This window comes from Rattus rattus, chromosome 14 (genome assembly GCF_011064425.1).
Source record: "Rattus rattus isolate New Zealand chromosome 14, Rrattus_CSIRO_v1, whole genome shotgun sequence".
Classification (NCBI taxonomy): domain Eukaryota; kingdom Metazoa; phylum Chordata; class Mammalia; order Rodentia; family Muridae; genus Rattus; species Rattus rattus.
Window position 1 is genome coordinate 35856438 of NC_046167.1, and position 19286 is coordinate 35875723.

General features: G+C 39.7%; 1 protein-coding gene across 1 annotated transcript in view; it reads right to left on the minus strand.

Annotated features, from left to right (window-relative positions):
• Positions 1–19286, minus strand: part of Sugct (succinyl-CoA:glutarate-CoA transferase) — a 792221-nt gene that overhangs the window by 226325 nt on the left and 546610 nt on the right. The gene's annotated exons all lie outside the window — the stretch shown is intronic.

Here is a 19286-nt window from a genome sequence, read left to right on the forward strand (position 1 = left end):
ATGGAAGAAAAACAACTGAAAGAGTTAGATGTTAATAAAATCATAAAATCAACAGTGATAAGAGGACTAGGCTATGCAAAGAAGTGGAGAAGAGCTGCCCCCAGCAAACGTACTGAAAAGCATTAGACAATTATAATAACAGAAATGACCTCACTCACATCTTGATACAAGGAAGAAGGAAAGGTATAAGACAATGCCACCCAGCTAAATCCAGGCCAGATCCCAGCCTGCCTTGCTTCCCAGGACAAGAAAGAAGGGTATTTGTTTGTTCCAATGATGTAGGCTCAGTATTAACAGGGTTTAAGCACAGGAGGCACAGGCTCTCCTATTACTTTTCTATAAGTTTGTCTGCTTTCTAGAAGGAGACAGGAATGAAGATCAAAAGATAACCAAGGAGGCTAGGAAAAGCTTCAGATGGTGGCAAAGAATTAGAATTTTGTGTTAGCAAGGAAATGCTAACACTTGCTACTGTATTGTATATGAGAAAGAGGAAAACGAGAAAGATTATAAACTGCTAGACTCTTCCTGGAAGACATGTCTGACTAGGGGAGCACAAAGAAGAAAGAAAAATGACTTGGCAAGCATCTCCTTGTGGTTGATAGGAGTAAAGCTGGAAATGGAAAGCAGGGCTCAGTTTCAAACACCAGAAAATGTAGTGCCCAAAAGAAGATGAAAGGCGGCAGCTGGGTGTCCATGTCTGGAACTTACATGCAGGATCTGAGCCCCACATGGGAATATGAAAGTTCTCAGGTTAACTGACTGAAAGATTGGCTTGCAACTCTGCTCCATGGTGGCGGCAGGCTTCAGAGTCTGTAGTGACTGAGGTCTACCTCTGGATGTGGGCAGGTGAACTGAAATGGCAGAGAATCTCTACCAGGCTACTGTATCAGGGACCCACCTTTCCTCATCTTAATCCATCCAATATGTACTCTGTGAGGCATCTGTACTGAACTAAGTATCTGTGGAAAGGCAATGTCTCTCTGTAGGAAGAAAATGCCCAGTTCTTTAGGGAAATGAAGATTCTTAGGTGACAGGTAGGAATCAATGGAGATCAATTGGTCAACTCTATTACCAGTAAAGCTGGATCAGGATAAATTCATAGTATCAGAAGTCACAGTCAGCCTTCCAATCTCTCTATGCCATTCCAAACTGTAGGTGTTCCCATGGCAGAAGGACAAAGAGAACATGCCTGGCCTGCAGCCTGCCAGCAAGCTGGTTGAAAAGAGCCAACCAGAGGTGTGGGAGTAGGTGGGGGTGGGAAACAGGCTACTTACTTTTTCTAATCAGGCAATCAGATATGGTGTCTTTCCTGTGGGAGGGGCCTGGCAGGAAGGGTGAAAGTTGCCTTGCTTCCCAGTGTTTCCAGAAAGACAGATGTTTCTGTTTTAAAACCTTAGTAAGGATGCTGGCATAGACTGTCAGATTTGACATTTTGATACGAAGAAAGAAAAAAATTCTAATTTCTCAGTGGACTAGAAGAAGGCTTAGGCATCTTTTGAGCTGTTTCATTCTTCTTTAAATGTGAAACACAAAAGACAAACTAGTTCTGTTGAAAGGAGCCTAAGATAAGAGGTGAAATAGCGCAGGTGGGACTTTCTCTTCACTAGCACATACCAAAAGCCACACCACGCAGAAGCCTAGGATTCACACTGCCATTCCTGGTGTCCATCAATGCTCCTACTTCCTGAGAAGAATATTAGTCAGGGAAATTATGTAACTGTGAAATGGGGCAGCTGAGGCAATGGCAGAGAGATAGCGTTTAATAGAGCCTATTGTGGGAAACCTCATCTTGACAATGGTGTGAAATCAACCCAATTTTAACTCCCTTGGAAACAAGATATATTAAAATGGAAGTCATACCCATGTTATATCCACAAGTGTTAGAAAAGCTCACATCCATTACTGCCTTTGCTGGTGCTGCAAATGTCTATAGAATGGAGTTTGGTGAGGACACAAGTACCAGCCAGAATGGAGGAAGCTGTAAGGAGGAACTTCTGTGGTCATCAAGAACCTTAGAATTTAGGTCTTGGGTTCCCTTTTATCATTGGTTTCTCGTTTTCTAAAGAGACCAGCCCCCAAAGACATCAGGAGATTATGACAGCATGCAGTTGCTGGTTAGAACCTAAGCAAAGCCTTCGTTTTAACCCTAACTGTCTCTGAGCACAGGGACAGTGAGGAGTATTTCAAAACAAGGAGAGAAGCCAATTCAGCCAGTGAAAACCAGATCGATCGATTCCCATGAATGAAAGCACTACATTATATATCTTTGAAAGGCACCAGCGCACCAAATTGCACTTTCATTCATTCTTATTCAGTGACCCAATATGCAGACAACTTTGGCCTTTTCATTATCCCTAACAACAGGCTTTAGTTCCAGTACAACCCTAATTTAGGACAAACAAAACTCACAGGCCTTTTATTTTATTTTATGTTCTCTATCAAGGATCCCGAAACAGGTTATAGGCATTGTCCCACATCGTGGTCCCATACCTTTCTCTCTTTATCCTCAGTTTGTGCCCACCCAGTCATAATGTGGCAACCATACTGGTCTCATACCAACTGCCGAACATGCAGTTGCAGAGAGCCAGGAAACATGCTTTACCCTCTCAGTATTAGACTGCTTATTCCTACACAGAGCATTATCCAAAGACCTTGATAGAAAGCATATTTACTTCTATTACCATCTTCATGATTATAGCTTCAGTAAAATATTCACAAAACCAAGAACAGTGTCTAAAACGCTAGTTGATGAGTGTCAAGAGAATTCATATCATCACAAATTGGAACTCAGACAGAATATCACTATTACCAAACTCACTTTACAAAACAAAGTGGAGGTAAAAACCAGGGGAAGGGACCAGAACATCAAACAGGATTGATGGGCTTCCCATCATTGCTCTAGTTATGGGATGACCTCTGCAGACGGGAAACTGGGTTACATCAACAAACTGCACTTTAAAGTGTGAGATGAAAGGGGGCCTCCCCTAACGTATCTCAGTATTACTGGCTCAAGTTTAAAGAAAATATGCAGCCAGGTACCAGTGTCACATTTCAACCTGTGATATTGACATGGATGTGAAAACCTCAGCCTTTGAAACTGAGCCTTTCATATGCTGAACAAAAACCTGAAATGCACTCTCCTGTGAAGAGCTGAGGGGGAGAGACTGAAGGGGAACCCATCACAAGTGAACTTTCCTTCCACAGCTGTAATTTAAGTCTGTTAAACTAGGGCTTAACTCACATCTTGACATTGGTTTGTTTGGCTTTCCTCAATACCAGGGCTTACCCGCCTTGCAGAGGTTCTAAAATACCAGTGGGGGATGGGGTTAAAGGTTCTCCAAAGGTGGTGATACGTCATGGAAGTGTGGAGATTATTTTACCAGAGCTAGTCTCACTTAAGTTGGATTCAGTTATCCACCCAACCACTGCCCTGCCAATATATCATCCTCTTATTTTAACTAAGCTTCCTATTGGCTCAATAAGTTCCTAAGCAAACAACAAATAACTCACATCATTCAGGCAAATTCCATCAGACCACTGCAAATAAGCTTCGCTCCTTCCACAATGTTCAAAAAGGAAAGCCTCTCTGCCCCATGACTTCCAGTTTGAGCTTTGTGGTTCTGACCTAGGAATTATCAAGTCAAGCCAGTCAGGTAGCACTCCTGACATGGTGGCAGAAAGATGGCAAGTTTTAGGCCAACTTTGGCTACGTAATGAATCCCCATCTCAAGAAACAGACAAAGCAAATTAAAGAGCTAAGTATATACCAGGTGCTATGATCCATGGGGGCATCTATAAAAAATGCAGAGACTGAGCACGCAGGCTTCCTCAACGTCATGCAATCGCTTTACACATAAGCCTCAAATTCTGTCTTCCTGTGACTTTCAGATATGGAGAAACACATATTTCAAAGGTATTTGAAGTGCCTACAGATGGGGATAAAAGGATATTTGTTAAAAATCGGATGGTGCAAACCAAGTTTCCAATGCTAGAACACAAAAAAGTGCCCTAGTACTGTAAATCCTTGAAAACCTCTCTAGCCCCAGGTCCTCCCTTGGCTGCCAGCCAGACACTAGGCCTCCTTACCAGGAACAGACCCCAGGATGCATTACACTTCCTAATTCTTCATAGTCTGCTTCATTTGGCAAAGGACCTAAACCTAACCACAACAGTTAGAAGAAAGCCTTACATTCTACTATAAAATATACAAATCATGAAATATATACAACTAACAAAAACAGTCTCAGTACCACTTGATGAGAAGAATTTGGGAGGGGGTTTTATTCAGCATTCCAGTAATGTGAAACCACTGTTTAAGGGAGAAAATCATTTTTCAATCTCAGGAAACATCGTTACTAGCTGCCAAAAGTTGATCCATAGAATAAGAACTGTTTGCTAATGCTGAACACCTGCACTTTTATAGATGACCTCTCAGGACAGCTGTAGCTGAGCCTTCAAGTCCACTGATACAGCAGCCAAGGAAAAGACCAGGGCACTGAGATAAGAATGCTTGCTGAACTATCCACAATTACACTGGTGTGGTATGTGTGTGTGGGTGAGTGCACGGGTGTGTGCCTGTGTGTGTGTGTGTGTCTGAGTGTGTGTGTGTGTGTGAGTGTGTGTGTGTCTCTGTGTGTGTGTGTTAACTTTTCATAGTCATTAAGTACATAAAGTACAATAGCAAGTATTTCCCAGATAAGGAAGGCTCCCAGCTGCTAGAAGCTTACATCTTGAGGTGGTAAGATACACAAATCAAAACATACTAAAAATATAAACATATATCATGGTTATGGAAGCCATTCACAAATATTTACTTCACTTCCCATGGCTAGTTTTAGCTTTTGGGTTTCATTGTTTGATTTTTCTGACTTGCTGAGTTTATTGGGAAAAGTCAGACATCAGAGGTTTGAAAGAAATGTTCATTAAGAAGTTGCAAGTGCTTCATAGGCTTCTGAAATGAAGCTTCTAGCAAGCTTTAGGCTAATTCACGATTTGTGCATATGTATTCCAACATCAGCTCTTTAGCTTTCTCACTGTACTTGTCTCTCCTAACCAATCAAGCCAGAGCCAGACAAAGATGGATTTCTTATGCATTCTTGACTACTGCATAAGTGGAGTTCAAAGAGGACTGCATTCATGTGGAGATGGTGTGGTCTTTTCTATGTATTGTGTCTTTTTTTTTTTCTTTTTCTTTTTTTCGGAGCTGGGGACCAAACCCAGGGCTTTGCGTTTGCTAGGCAAGCACTCTACCACTGAGCTAAATCCCCAACCCCTTTATTGTGTCTTTTAATTTTTACATACTCCATATATTTGTTAGCACTCAACCTGTGTTATGCACTATATTGAGAGAAAAGTGACTGAGAGAGCAGATGTTGTCAACCTCAGTTTATAGTCTGGTCAGAAATACAGATATACAATGAGTAGTAGTGAACTTTGGCCTACTAGTAGGTAGCATACCTCAGTGAGTATAAGCAGGAGCTGGCTAGATATGAAAACAGCCATAGAACATTAACTACTTAGTGATCAGTTGTCCTTCAAACATTAAGCCATCAAAACCATCACACAACTCAAGCTTGATATTCTAGCTTGCCATTAGCTACTTTACGGGTTCTTTCTCCACCCTTCTCTACCCTTTACCATACTTTCAACCCCCTAATGCTAGATAGGAGGGAACGAAGAATAGAAAGAAATGGGATAACAATATTTTAGACTACTTCCTGCTGATTAGGGATGTTGAGTTCATTGGGGCAAGTTTGATCTTTGCTGTCAAGCTATCTAAAGTTTTCTTTCTTTTTTGTACATGACTACTTAACAAACTGTGACTGACAGCAACCAAGAACAACCAACAACCCCCTGCCCCAGTTGCCACTGCTACCTCTCAGGGCTCTAGCATTTATATACCTTCTGAAGAGTACCCAAATTCCCAATGTCACACAGCCACAGAAACTATCTGTCGATGACAAAATCATGCCTCTGCACAAGGCAAATCATAGTCAGCTGCTGTGAACAATGGGAAACAGCCCCATACCCCACACCTAGGATTAAAACAAAAACACACTCCTATTTCTGTGGTTTTTTTTAAAGAAATCAACATTCTCACTACATGATATTTTATTTTAATATTTAATGGAGCACAATCCAGTGAGTTTTCTTTGTTTGTCTGTAAAAATAACTTTTATCTGCCTGATGTAATTTTTGTCTCAGGCTTACTGTAGAACGAGTTCACCATTTCTAGTGCTTTCTGAACTCTGCCTGGTTTGTTCAACTCGGCTGTTCTGGCCCAAACTCCTCTCCAAGCTGACTGATTGAATCTGGCTTCTCTGAGCTTCTCACTGAATTGCTCCTGTTTGGCCTCAAACTAATTCTGTCAATTTGTTCTAATCTGGCTTCTTCTTATTCTCTGCCTTCAATTGTCTCTACTGCACAAACGAAACTGAACTCAATTCTGCTGTACTGCCTCCTACACCGACTGACTGAACTGAATTCAATGACAACTGAATGACTCTTCCTGGACTGCTCTTAAATAGTCTCTTTCCTCTCTGTTCCAGTGAGAGTTGGGCATATCTGTGAAATCTTTTTCTGATTCATCACTTTCAAACATGGCTGCTTCCTTTTACAAACTAACCTTACCTGTGGGTAAAGCTTGGTATTGAAAGTGTGAACTAAATATGTGCCTGTATTCCAGCTAAAGCAGTGACATTGGTGTTGCTGGATTAAAATTCCTCTACTTTGGCCATAGTTTCAACAGGTGAGAAAGACTAAAAAGATGAAACTTAGAAGGGCTCTGAAGTGATTTTCTTTCTTTCAATTAAGCCTTTCTGTCACTCCGTTTCTGTGACTTGTGATGTGGGAACTCTGAGGACATTTTAGAATGTAAATAAATATTAGGTCCCCAAGAAGTATGTGTGTGTGTGTAGGGGGGGTTGCTGGTTATTGGTTGTTTTCTGTTCATCGCAGTTTATTAAATAGTTATGCACAAAGAAGAAAGAGAAAGAAAAAATTACACACAGTCTGACAGCAAAGATCAAAAGTGCCCTCAATGAGCACAATGCCCCTAATAGGCAGGAAGTAGCCTAAAGATAATGTTGTCCCCTTTCCTTTCTAACCCTTTTCTCTCTATCTCTTATTAAAGTCTAGTACTTCTTCTACTTGTAAATCTCTGAAGAAATCCATTGCTGCCTTCCCTTTAGTCTTTGACCTCTTACCATTATGATAAATGATTTAAGTTTTTACATTGAGTATCACAGTCCTATCAGCTTCCTTTGCTTCCCTGTTAACACCCTTGAACACAGAAGCTGAACACTTCCCTGATGTCAGAAAAGGAATTTCCCATCATTCCTGGGGATTGGGCTCTCTCTTAACCCAAGGAGAAAAAGAGTACTTCTTGAGCACTGGATCTTCCCTTTATCACTCCAGATACAAGATTTCATAAGACTAGACAGATCAAGTGCTCATATTGACTTGTGGTGCTGAAATTTACCAAAGATGTGTACCCAAAGCATTGTCCATCCTCTCTCTTCCAAGCTCCTGTTCATTACTAGTTGACAATGACTGACTCTTTTTCTTCAAGAAAGTTCATATATAGTGCCTACAGTGTTTATATGTTCTAGGATTTCCCACTTTTTGAATTCCAATTCTGGGGATTCACTTAACTATGGCTGACTGTTTTTATTCTAGACAGTTCATATATAGTGACCACAGTGCTTATATGTTCTAGGATTTCCCAGTCTTTGAATTCCCATTCCAGGGATTCACTTATAGTAAATAGAATGAGAAATAGTGCTTTTGAGAGACTTAGGCTGGTACACAAAGACAACAGAGCCAGCCTCCCTTCCCCCTGCCCATGCCTTGGAACCTTGCTATCATACTTTGAGGAACCTGAAAAGATACATAGAAAATCTAAGGGTAGGGTTATAATGATACCCCAGCCAAGAATCCTGACCAGTAGCAGCATGGTTCCTCCATGTAACTAAACCTTCAATGACACCCAAGCTGTTCATGTGATCTTTGCCAGGTTGGTATACCCCTGGCTTTTGAGTTATCCCATGATGTTAAGCAGATCAAGAGGCCAATCTCTTCAAGGCCTCCTTGAATGTCCAACTAATGAGTAAGATATATTAGAGTTTAATGTAATTCTGCAATAGATAATTACAATTTTAACCTACTATGGTGCAAGCATACTAGTGCATAGCTAGTGCATCACACGATATACCTGTTAATCATCATTCTTTGATTGTAGCAAAAACCTTCAGCAGCCAATTCCAGAGAATTTGAAGAAAAAAAATTTTGTTATACTCATTCAAATAGCTTCATAATTCCTTAGGCAAAGAGAACATGGCAAAGGTTCAGTGGTCTTGGGCTGACTGCTCAATTTGACTACCTACACAGTGGCAATTATTAAGCACGACTTGAGGGAGCATTGGAAATCACTGAGTTGGTTATTAGATAGATATATTAATATTATTGATGCATATATAAAATAAATGTTTAAAGAATATATTTCTAACCCAATTGGTAAAATACATTAATTATGATTAATAGAGGAGTGAAATAAATTATGAAAGAAAATGTTTTCAGTTACTAGTATAAAAGTGTATTTCTCTCTTGTCTCAAAAAATCAGACTGACTATTTTGATCACTTGGCACTTTAAATTATTGAATATCAGGCACAAAAATCATTCATAAGAAATCAGAGAGCAGGAAGAGATCATAATACAAGCACTCTTATGAAGAAATATGGGTTGAATAAGTACTGAAGTTGTAAAATATTATCATAACAGAAACTTCAATAAATATTTGTATATACATATTTGCATTGGCTTTTGTTCATTTAATTTGATTGAGGTTCAATTATTTTTCCTGGCTAAAAACACTTCCCTCAGTTCTAGAAAATTCTTACCAGTTATCACCTGTTAGAGTTTGGCTCTTCTTCGCCCTCTTCTTCTGGGATTCCTATTAGCTATTTATTTCAGATCTCAATTCTATATTTTACATTATCCTTTCCTTTCTACACCATCTCATGTAACTTTCCATTTCATTAACTTTAATCATAAACAACCTATTATTCACATTTTATTAGAATTTCTTTGAAAACTTAATCTGTATGAAAATTTCATTTGGCAAGATTTCAAATGGTTCTTGGCCATATTTATCTCTTAATTCTATTTTCTCGTTTTGTTCAAAATCTCTTATTACTATTTAACTTGAATAATATCCACTTGATACTTTTTAAGTGATCTCTCAAATAATTATATGCAAATCATGTTTAGTGATAGATTATTTATAATAGTTCATGCATAATTCCTCACATTTGTTAGGTATAGTGTCTATCTTGGTCTAGAAAGTGATTTTCAAATCTGAGCTTGTGAACTCTTTTCTATTGGAAATTTAGTTTGTTTTATTTTAACTGTTTTACATATTACTGTGTGTGCATGTATAACATGAATTGGTGCATGTATGTCATGGTTCCTGTGCCATCTTTCTGCTGAGTCATCTTTCTGGCCCTCTTTCTGTGTTTTTACACTTTCTTAAAACTCATCCCCAGGAAATGAGTGTGTCACAATCATCTGAGCCTGACATAGCTTGGAACAAATTTTGTACAAATGTCTGGGGCTTTTCCCAGTGATAAAATGAAGTTCAAGGGCCTGTGGTAGACATGGCAGCATTATCAAGAAAATACACTGGAATAAATGAGTAGCTATGGCTCCTCTCCCTGCCAGGCAGCTGAGTCCATAGTCCTCCTCTACATATAGTGGGGAATCTGTGAGACTAACCACATATGGCTCATTATCGCCAAGTGGGTATTTGTTGAGTTTTATCTCTCTTTTAAACCGCATAATGCTGGGTGAATTCCTCCCTTTCTCCAATCTTTACTACAGTTCCCTATAGTTTCCCATCTTGGTCTGTATGCTGATGCTCTAATCATATATCTGAGTTCACATTCTCTATACAGCAAAGTGTTTATTTCACAGCTCTGGATTTTCAAGACTTTGGTCCCAGCACCTGTTAGGATTCTGGTAAGTAAAGGACTCAAACGGAAAGAACAATATGGTGAGAAAGAAAGCAAAAGGGACAAACTGTTGCATGTGGAAAAGCAGAGCATGTGAGCAAGGCAGACTGAAGGAAATGCCAGGCTAAGGTCATAATGTCCACTAGCATAATCATATCAGTGCTCAAGAGAAAGTACTGGCTCCCAGACCCTCTCAGTACGCTTACCTGAGACCAAACTTCAACAGGAATGTCAATGGGGACAAGTCATATTCAATCCATACCACATTCATAATTCTTGGTAAATGTCATATTTACTGTGGTTATGAGAAGAGGGGGTTCTATTTATCTTATATAGTTAAGAAAAACTGAGAAAGAGCTGCAAAAAACCAAAATTGCTGATAATGAGAAGAAACCACATGAAGATTTCATTCCATGCTAGCAAGGTGAGAGCACAAATCCTGGTATTGTAGATGTGTGTCTATTTCTGAAAAACCAAACAATGCACACACACAGAAAAATAATGTTTTATGTCTCACCTAAAAAGTAAGCTTTATGCCGATATCCTCAGTTATGTGTTTAGAAGCCTCTGGATGCTCTGAATTGCTGCCATTTGATTCTGATTTACAGTACAGAAAACTCTGGAGCTCCTCTAATTTGCAAAGACAAGTGTTGACTGCCTGATTTCATACGGACACCTACTAAAGGTATCATTTTTCTGGCAGATGACTTGAGATATGTGCTGACAACTGACTTCATTAAAATCCTTGTCTGCATGTCAGTTCATTGAGAGCAATCCTTATTATATTCAGAATTCTAAACCACTTAGTCCATTTCAGTGTAGATCCATTTTTCTGGGGAGAGGTCAACTTTTATATACGAAATGTCTCAAAAATGATCATTGTGTTAAAAAAAGACAACGATATATTCTTTCAAGCCTTACTGCAGCTTGAATAAGATGTTCCTAACAACAAGAAGAAATGAAATGAACTAACTTAGAGGATGAAAACAGGACCTTTTCTCCAGGATCTCACATAGACATGGCTAACCAAGACATCAGTCTATTCTCAATATCATTTCCCTGGCAGAATTGGTCCCAAAGCCATAATATTCGAAGTTGTATGGGAAATAAAGAGTGACTGATTCTGAATGAGAGAAAAAGACACAGAGAAGGAAGGAGGGGGAAGGGGTGGGATCTAGTGCTTGCCATTGCCCTTTGTCCTACTAAACATTTGTCCTCCTTATTACCAAAGTTACACAGTAGAAATTATTTAGAATTAACAAGTCTCCCACTGGATCCCCAAATTGCCCCCAAAACTATAAATAAAATCTAAAATGATTGTAAATCCCCTCCACACAAATGCTTTTAGATAATGTAGCACAGAACAAGAACTCCTAAAAACAGAAGATAAGCAAGCACAAAATCTGTTCTCTGTCAGAATGTATCTATGTATCTGCATTCCAGCACAGACTGAAGCACTGAGTATAATAGCTACCAGAAATCTATGGAGCTAATCTGTTTACTTCCCAAGCTACAACAAAACTCACCCAGAAAGAAGGGGACCCAATAACAAGGTCTTGACCTTTGGCCTCCAGTGATGAAGTCTAAGGTGTTCTAGACTTTATGTGCTATGAACCTACACATTTCCCTTCATTTATCATTTGGATAAATGTAGGAAAGTATTTTGCATTTATATAAAAATTATTTTAAACGAAGATGAAGCAATGAAAGGTTCCCCATAGACTTTCAAAGCCAACATGCACATATTCATCTATGTTTCTGTCCCTCCCCCTTCCTCTCACTCTGCCTCTCTTCCCCTGGATCTCTTCTCCACTCTCTGTTTCTAACACATGCGCATGTGTGCATACACACACACACACACACACACACACACACACACACACACACTTATACATACCTATGCACCAGCAATGAGATGGAAAAATTTAAAAATCTGATATTAAAATCTAATAATATTTATATGGTAAGATTGAAAGACCCACCCCATGAGTCTTAACTCAGAGCTGCAACAGGCTTGAACGAGCCCAGGCACGCCCAGATACCTAGGGTCGAGTCACCATTAAAACTAACAGACCATAAAAGGAAAGGAATACAGAACAGACTAGGAGTACCGGATCTGGCAGGAAGGGATAAGTCCCTAGCCCCCTGACATTCAGGACGTCCCAGCCCACACGTACTCTTTTACCATGTTACAACCTCATTCGAATATGATTCAAACCTGCCAATGTGTGTAGCAATACCTTATTACCTCATCTTGTGAAATAACCAATCATATGTGAACATGTCTATATGCCTCGTTTAAATCCACCAATCCCCGTAACTATGCATCTGCTTCTGTACGCCCGCTTCTGCTTCCCCAAACCCTATAAAAGCCCCATGCTGGAGCTGCTGGGCGCGCAAGTCCTCCGAAGAGACTGTGTGCCCGAAGGTACCTGTGTTTTTCAATAAACCCTCTTGCTGATTGCATCCGAGTGGCCTCGGCTCTGTCATTGGGCGCGCTTGGGGTCTCCTCCTGAGGGAAAGGTCCTCTCCGGAGGTCTTTCAAGATGACATGAGACCTAGAATCATATCCTGGATGTACCACTTCTTAGTTTTAGGTCTTGTCAAGACCTTTTTAAACCTATCTTTCATGACTGATGCAATCATTAATCTTCATTGTAAACAAATCCCTGGATATGTCAGTGTGGATGTTTCCAGAATGACTTAACTACAGAGAAAAGACTTACCCTATCTCATAAACACTGTGCTGTGGGCTATTGCCAAGGACTGAATCAAAAGAGAGAGCTGGTAGAATACTCAAATTCATCTCTGCTTCCTGACTGCAAAGACCATGTGAGCAGCTGTCACATGTCCCTGCCACCCTACAATGACTATATCTCTCCTAAACAAGCAGCTGGAAAAAAACAAAACAAAAAACCTTTCTTCCTTAAAAATCAAACACTGTGCTAGAGTAATGGTACCAGTAGCTTCTCCTAAACTCTAAGTTTGCATGTGAATATAAAAAAAGTAGTCTGGCTGTTGGTGCAAAATGACTTGAAGAATGATAGTTGTCACCATGCTGCAGAACCTGTCACGTCTTCAAGCCAATCACTATGAAGCCCGAAGTAATTATAGAATGCATCAGTCACGATTCTTTGCATTTATAGAATATAAACATATATCTACACACACACACACAGCTTCTTCAAAAAGGCATTCTTCATATGATTCAAAATTTCTACTTAAATATACAATAATAACAAATAAAAGATGTTATTTGGTCTTATAAACACTTTTCCCTCAAAAAATGATTACAAAAATTATTCCCATAATTCTATAACCCACATGGACTTATAAATGATAAGACCTCAGAAAAGCATAATGAAGTTTTTTGAGTGCTAACTTAATTAGTAAATCTGAAGAATGCACTTTCTTAATAGGACTTCTTTTTATAGGAGTTTGTGACAATAAAAATTGGTATAAAAATTGTGAGTAAATAGTATTTGGAGCAAGGGCTAGATTGATGAAATTATCTTTTATAGTAGAGTGCCATAGAAAGGCGTGAGGTCACTGAAGCAGAGAGGAGCCCCGCATGTTGTGAGCTTCTCATTGAGGCATTCCCAGCAACTTTCAGAGGAAGCAAACCTCTTCTGCGCCAGTCACCACAGGGAGCAATAGCTCCCCTTAGGAGAGCCTCCTATGTCAGATTGTTTTCTTTTTTCTCTTTTTCTTTGTTTTCTTGTTTCTTTGGGTTTTTTCTTCCTGTTTCTGTTGTTGTTTTGTTTTGTTTTGTCAAACAAGTCACCAGGCTGGTCACAAATTCGCGATTGTGACTATTGCCTTCTGACGATTGGCGGTTTCAGGTATGTGCCACCCTGCTGTGTCCTCCACGGCTCAGCAGCACAGCAGGGGCAGAAGGGTAATGGTAGCTCATAGATGCCTCTGAGAGGTTAGCTGTGTGTTCTAGTTCTTCCAGTGAAGCCTTTTACTTTATTGTATTAAATCTTTGTTCATACTACCTATAGTGGATTTTGACCAAAGGAGACAAGGAAACTAAATACAGCTTTGGACAAGGACCTACTGATTGCTTAAGCACATGCAACTTGACTCAGGGCCTTAGGAGAGTGGCCTTAGGAGTGGCAGTAACTGGTTACTTCTCACCTCAGAGCCCATAGCCGGCCTGACAGTTATGATAAAATGACTTCCCTCGGATGGTATTCTCCTGTGTATGTACAAGGCTGGGGTAGTGGGGAAGAAGAGAAAGTGGAAGGGTAGGGTTTTTTCAGACGTCAAGAAGGAAGGGGAGGAACTCTTACCTCTTCTGGTTAGCTGCAGTGTAGCTTTTTGGGGAAATAGCTACAGTCTTTAGTGATATACTCAAGGTAATGATTTGAAATGCTAAGATTCTTCATCATATTCCATGTTGGCTCAATCAGAATGTAGACTTGTGACAATTCTTTGTTGTCAACCTGACTATATCTGAAATTAACTAAAGCACCTGCAGCTGGGCACACCCATGAGGATTTGCTTTTCTTAATGAAATTATCTGAAGTGGGCAGACTCACTCTTAATCTAAAAATTTTGAGGTGGGATGATTCACTTTTAATCTTGGCTACACCTTCTACTGGCAACCTATACAAAGTATATTAAAGAAGGAAGCTCTCTCTTTTTGCCTGTTTTTTCTCACTCGTGATGGTAAGTCCATTACTGCACTGACATTAGAACATACTGCTTTGAGGAGAGAATTAACACATCAAGAAGTCCTTTTGTGAAGAAAGCACTTCCTTTTCCTTTTTCTTTTTCTTTTTCTTGGATATTTTTTATTTACATTTCAAATGTTATTCTTTTTCCTGGTTTCCTGTCCATAAGCCCCCTATCCCTTCTTCTATAAGGGTGTTCTCCCTCCTCAAGCACCTCCCCTCCTCCCTCCCCCGCTCTGACATTCTCCTGCACTGGGGGGTCCAACCTTAGCAGGACCAAGGATTTGTCCTCCCATTGATGCCCAACAAAGCCATCCTTTGCTACATATGCAACTGGAGCCATGGGTCTGTCCATGTGTAGTCTTTGGGTAGTGGTTTAGTCCCTGGGAGCTCTGGTTGGTTGGTATTGTTATTCTTATGGGGCTGCAAACCCCTTCAGCTCCTTCAATCCTTTTTCTAACTCCTCCAACAGGGATCTTCCTTAGGCTTCATCTAAAGCAACAGAACTGCTGAGACAGGAGGGGAAAGCCAGAGAGACAGGGACTACAAAAGTCCTAAACCTGTATGTCACATGGCAAAATACTTGTTGGGCTCTTTCTTCAGATCAATGGCCACTTTCTTTCTTGACATTGCTTTTTCTTCCTTCACATATAGTCTCTATTTCTGTTATCAGTTCTTGGTGCAATCCTTTTTCCTGGGACACATGAGCATGAGATGGAATGGCCTCGGGATTCAAACTCTTAGCTGGACATTCTCAAGTGTATTTTCCCTAACACTCTGGGCTTTCTCACTGTTCCTCTGAGTTCTGTATCTAATTGAAAAGGCGAGACTTTTTCTCCATCTTTTACTCTTGGGGCTGTCAGAACCTTCAGCTCATCTCTAGTGTTACATTCTTCTCAGAGTCATTCAAGTTGTCCCTGAGTTTTCTCCCAGGTCAATTATTTTTATAATATTTAATTATTTTTATTAATGAGGCTAAGAACCCTAAAGGGGTACTCACTTTATAATAATAAAGATGATGCAAGAAAGAGAGAGATTTAACATCTATTCATTTCAAAAATAACTCAAAGGAAGGAACTAGGAGGACATTTCTTTTCAGCTTGCAGCTGTTAAGTAGAGAGGAGCAGGGTTTGCTGTCAGGCAAAGCATCTCTCTCTTCAGGATGCAGGATCTTTAAGTAAGTTCTGACCTGCATGGTCTGAGGTAGGTAGCCCATCTGACAGGAGCTCTGACTTAAGGAGAACCAAATGACACACTCTGATGTCTGAATCCTATCTGCCCAGCCTCTGGTTCTTGACAAGCACAGTATGGATGGTCTGTGTCTGGAGATATTGATAGGAGGTATTTGTTAGATCAGTGGACTGATGATAAATGATTTAAGCCTCCAGGCTGCCTCTGGAGAGCATACTGCATGTGCAGTAAATTTGGATAAAAATCACTCAAAATAGTAAATGCTGATAACAGAAAAGTCCAAAGTCTATACTCTGTAAACAGCTATGAACAAGACCACATGTCTCCACATGTGGCTGTAATAGCATATGCAGCTCTTTCCAGACATATGTACAGAGCCTTCCTGTCTTCCGTCCCTGGCAGAGGAGTTTTAGCCCCAGGGATAAGAATCTACCTGTGTTTCTTAATCTATACATCTTTCAGTCTTCAGCAAAACTGGATAAAAGGCAGGTATTAAACAATAAGACTTTTCTGTTAGCACTTTGAAATGTATCTTTTTTACATTTCTTTAAAAGTTCATGCCATATAAAATAAGAATAGAAATACAGGACATATTTTCATTAAATTTCCTTTTTTCAGAGGTCATTATCAGAACCACTGAATATTTTATGCAAATAGTAAATAAATATATTAATATGAAACATTCAACTAAATAAATATAGAGAGCCAACTCCTAAATATTTCTTGCATGTATCAAGCACCACACTTGTATGCACATTGCATAAAAATGGAGGATCAAATGTCACTTGCTATAGGACATACATTAAGAAGCCTGACTACTGTTAGGAAAAGAAAAAGAATGAAAGAATGTATGCTTAAAATGTTTCATTTTTTTCCTCATATACTGGGGAAAAGGCATGTTTTCAGAAGAGAAATGGAAATTGTGACATTCCGTACATTCTTAATATCCCTTAGGGAAGTTGTAGCAAATCACAGAGTCTGGGAAACTAAGGATCAAGGGATGCCACAAGATGAAGTGGACCATTACTGGTAAAAGAAGCATCATTACCCATTTGTATTGAAAGAGCCTTGCATAGAATATGAGAACATGGAGGGTCCAGCAGGCAGGGTTCCTTCATGCTGAACTACTTCTCAATTCCTTGACTCCTAGACAAGCTACTGAACCAGAAGGCTAACTAGAACAAAATACAAATATATGCTTTCTATGTTATATTCAATTATATAAAAAAGGTAAAGTGCTTAACCCAGTGTCTAACACCAAGTTAACTGTTCAGAAATCATCACTCAATATTAATTGTTCAAAGTAGAAAACTTGCTTATATAGTCTCCACCTTATACTTTTGCTCCCCAAAATGGTTTAAGTGCCTCCAGAGCATCTCTGTCACCAGCGCAATCCCATCCAGTGGAGCATCCTGTGTTATCAGACCTAGAAAAGCTCATTTTAATCACTTGCACCAGGACATCTAGGGAGAGGAAATCATCTTTGTCTAGAAAATATGCTGATAACTTTACTGGGGTAGAAATGTAAGCATCAGAAAGGTGTGAGTGGGAAAGGAGGTACATATGTAGAGAAAGAAGAGCATTTTAAATGAGCAATTGAAGAAGGAGATATACAAGAAGGAAGATGTGAACAGTCAGATGATGTAGAACAGACAACAATCACCATCCCAGACATTTGCTGGTGAGAAAGTGAGAATTCCTTTGAAGAAAAGGAATTCTTAACATGTATTAAACTGTTTTACTGGAAAGTAAACCTTTTCTCATCACCTATAGATAGGTAGTATTTCAACCAAAGGAAAGAATTGTTTCACACTTAGATCAGCCTAAACTGCAAAGGAAAGGGCAGTCAGGAGGGAGAGGCAGCTGGCATGAAGGTTAGGGACGTACCAGAGAGTATTGTCCAGGAGGACGGTAAGTCTTAGTGCACAGATATGAGGGTGGTATCAAAACATTCAAGGAGAGATAAAATGGAGTCTGAGGCAACTTAAATCTGAAAGGATAAGATAATCTTAGCAATAAAACAACCCAAGTTAACACGAGTTACGTTAGCATTTTTAGACCAGGGGGCAAAGATAAGTAAGATTGCACTGTGATAAGTAAGATTGTGGAAGGCAGCATTTTTCAAAGCATGTTTGTATTTATAGAGAGACTTCAAACAAAACAGTATTTGGAAATCTAGTTAGAAACAAATGCTTATCTACTCAGCTTATCGGCAAGTGTGTGTGCATGCATGTGTGTGTGCATATGACAGATGGAAAGGAGTTTTTTTTTTCTCTACCTCCTGCCCTTTCAACCTTTTTTTTTCTGCAATGGAGTCTATGATAGTCTTAATGAAATATACAATCAACCCACCAATGAGTGTATCTGGCTATTTTTCAGAGTACATTAGTTAAACATACAGGTTATTAGATGAGTAAGCCTTTCTTCACTCTATATCTCTAGGTACATTTCCTTAACAGCCTTATTCCTTATTCATATGGTGGATCTATAAGAGTAAACAGCTTCAAAGGGTTACTGTGATTAACTATAAAATTATATATTACACATCATTTAAAAATACTAAATCAGAGTAAATAATGAATATGAAATATCACTGCTACTTTAACAGGTTTCATCCATGCAATGAAACAATATAGAGATATAACATTAAGGCATTTCTAGTCTGGCAGTTGCCTATAGGAATTCAAAGTAAAAACGGCAGGATGATTGAGCTGGAGCTAAAGGAGCCCCTAGGGACACAGATATTAGGGGGCTGACAGGAGATTCAGGGGATGGTCGCCCCCAAGAAAGACTTCCTGTCAGAGGGTTTCCGATTAGACAGTTACCCTACTGTGTAACTCATGTCTATTTGATTGGCATACTATGAGCTACATGCTGGTTATTGTTTTTGTTTGGGCTCAAGAACCCATAATTATCATTAACAGAAATTAATGATAGACTTTATGGATGAAGGTATCAAAACCAAGGATCCCAGAGGGACATAGAGTCTTGATGCATTAAGCAAAAAATGTTAGAAATATTTTCAACTACTGCTTCAGAAGAGGCAATACTAATGATAAATCTTGAAAATTCACTACAAAGTATTATTTTGTTCCTATGTCAGTCCACGAAATCCCTGTGTGTGTTTGTGTGTGTGTGTGTGTGTGTGTGTGTGTGTGTGTTTTCCCCAAACTTAAAAAACATCTATTATCAAAATAAATACCCCCCGCGGATCCCGGCCCACAGCAGCTCTCTGCTCCCAAAACCCGTGGGAGAGAGACCTCACCGCCTGGTCAGGTGGGCACTCCTGAGGCTGCAGAGCAGAAGAGACCACCAACACTGCCCACCCCTGCCCACATCCCTGGCCCAAGAGGAAACTGTAAGGCCTCTGGGCTCCCTGGGAGAGGGCTCCAGGAGAGGCAGGAGCC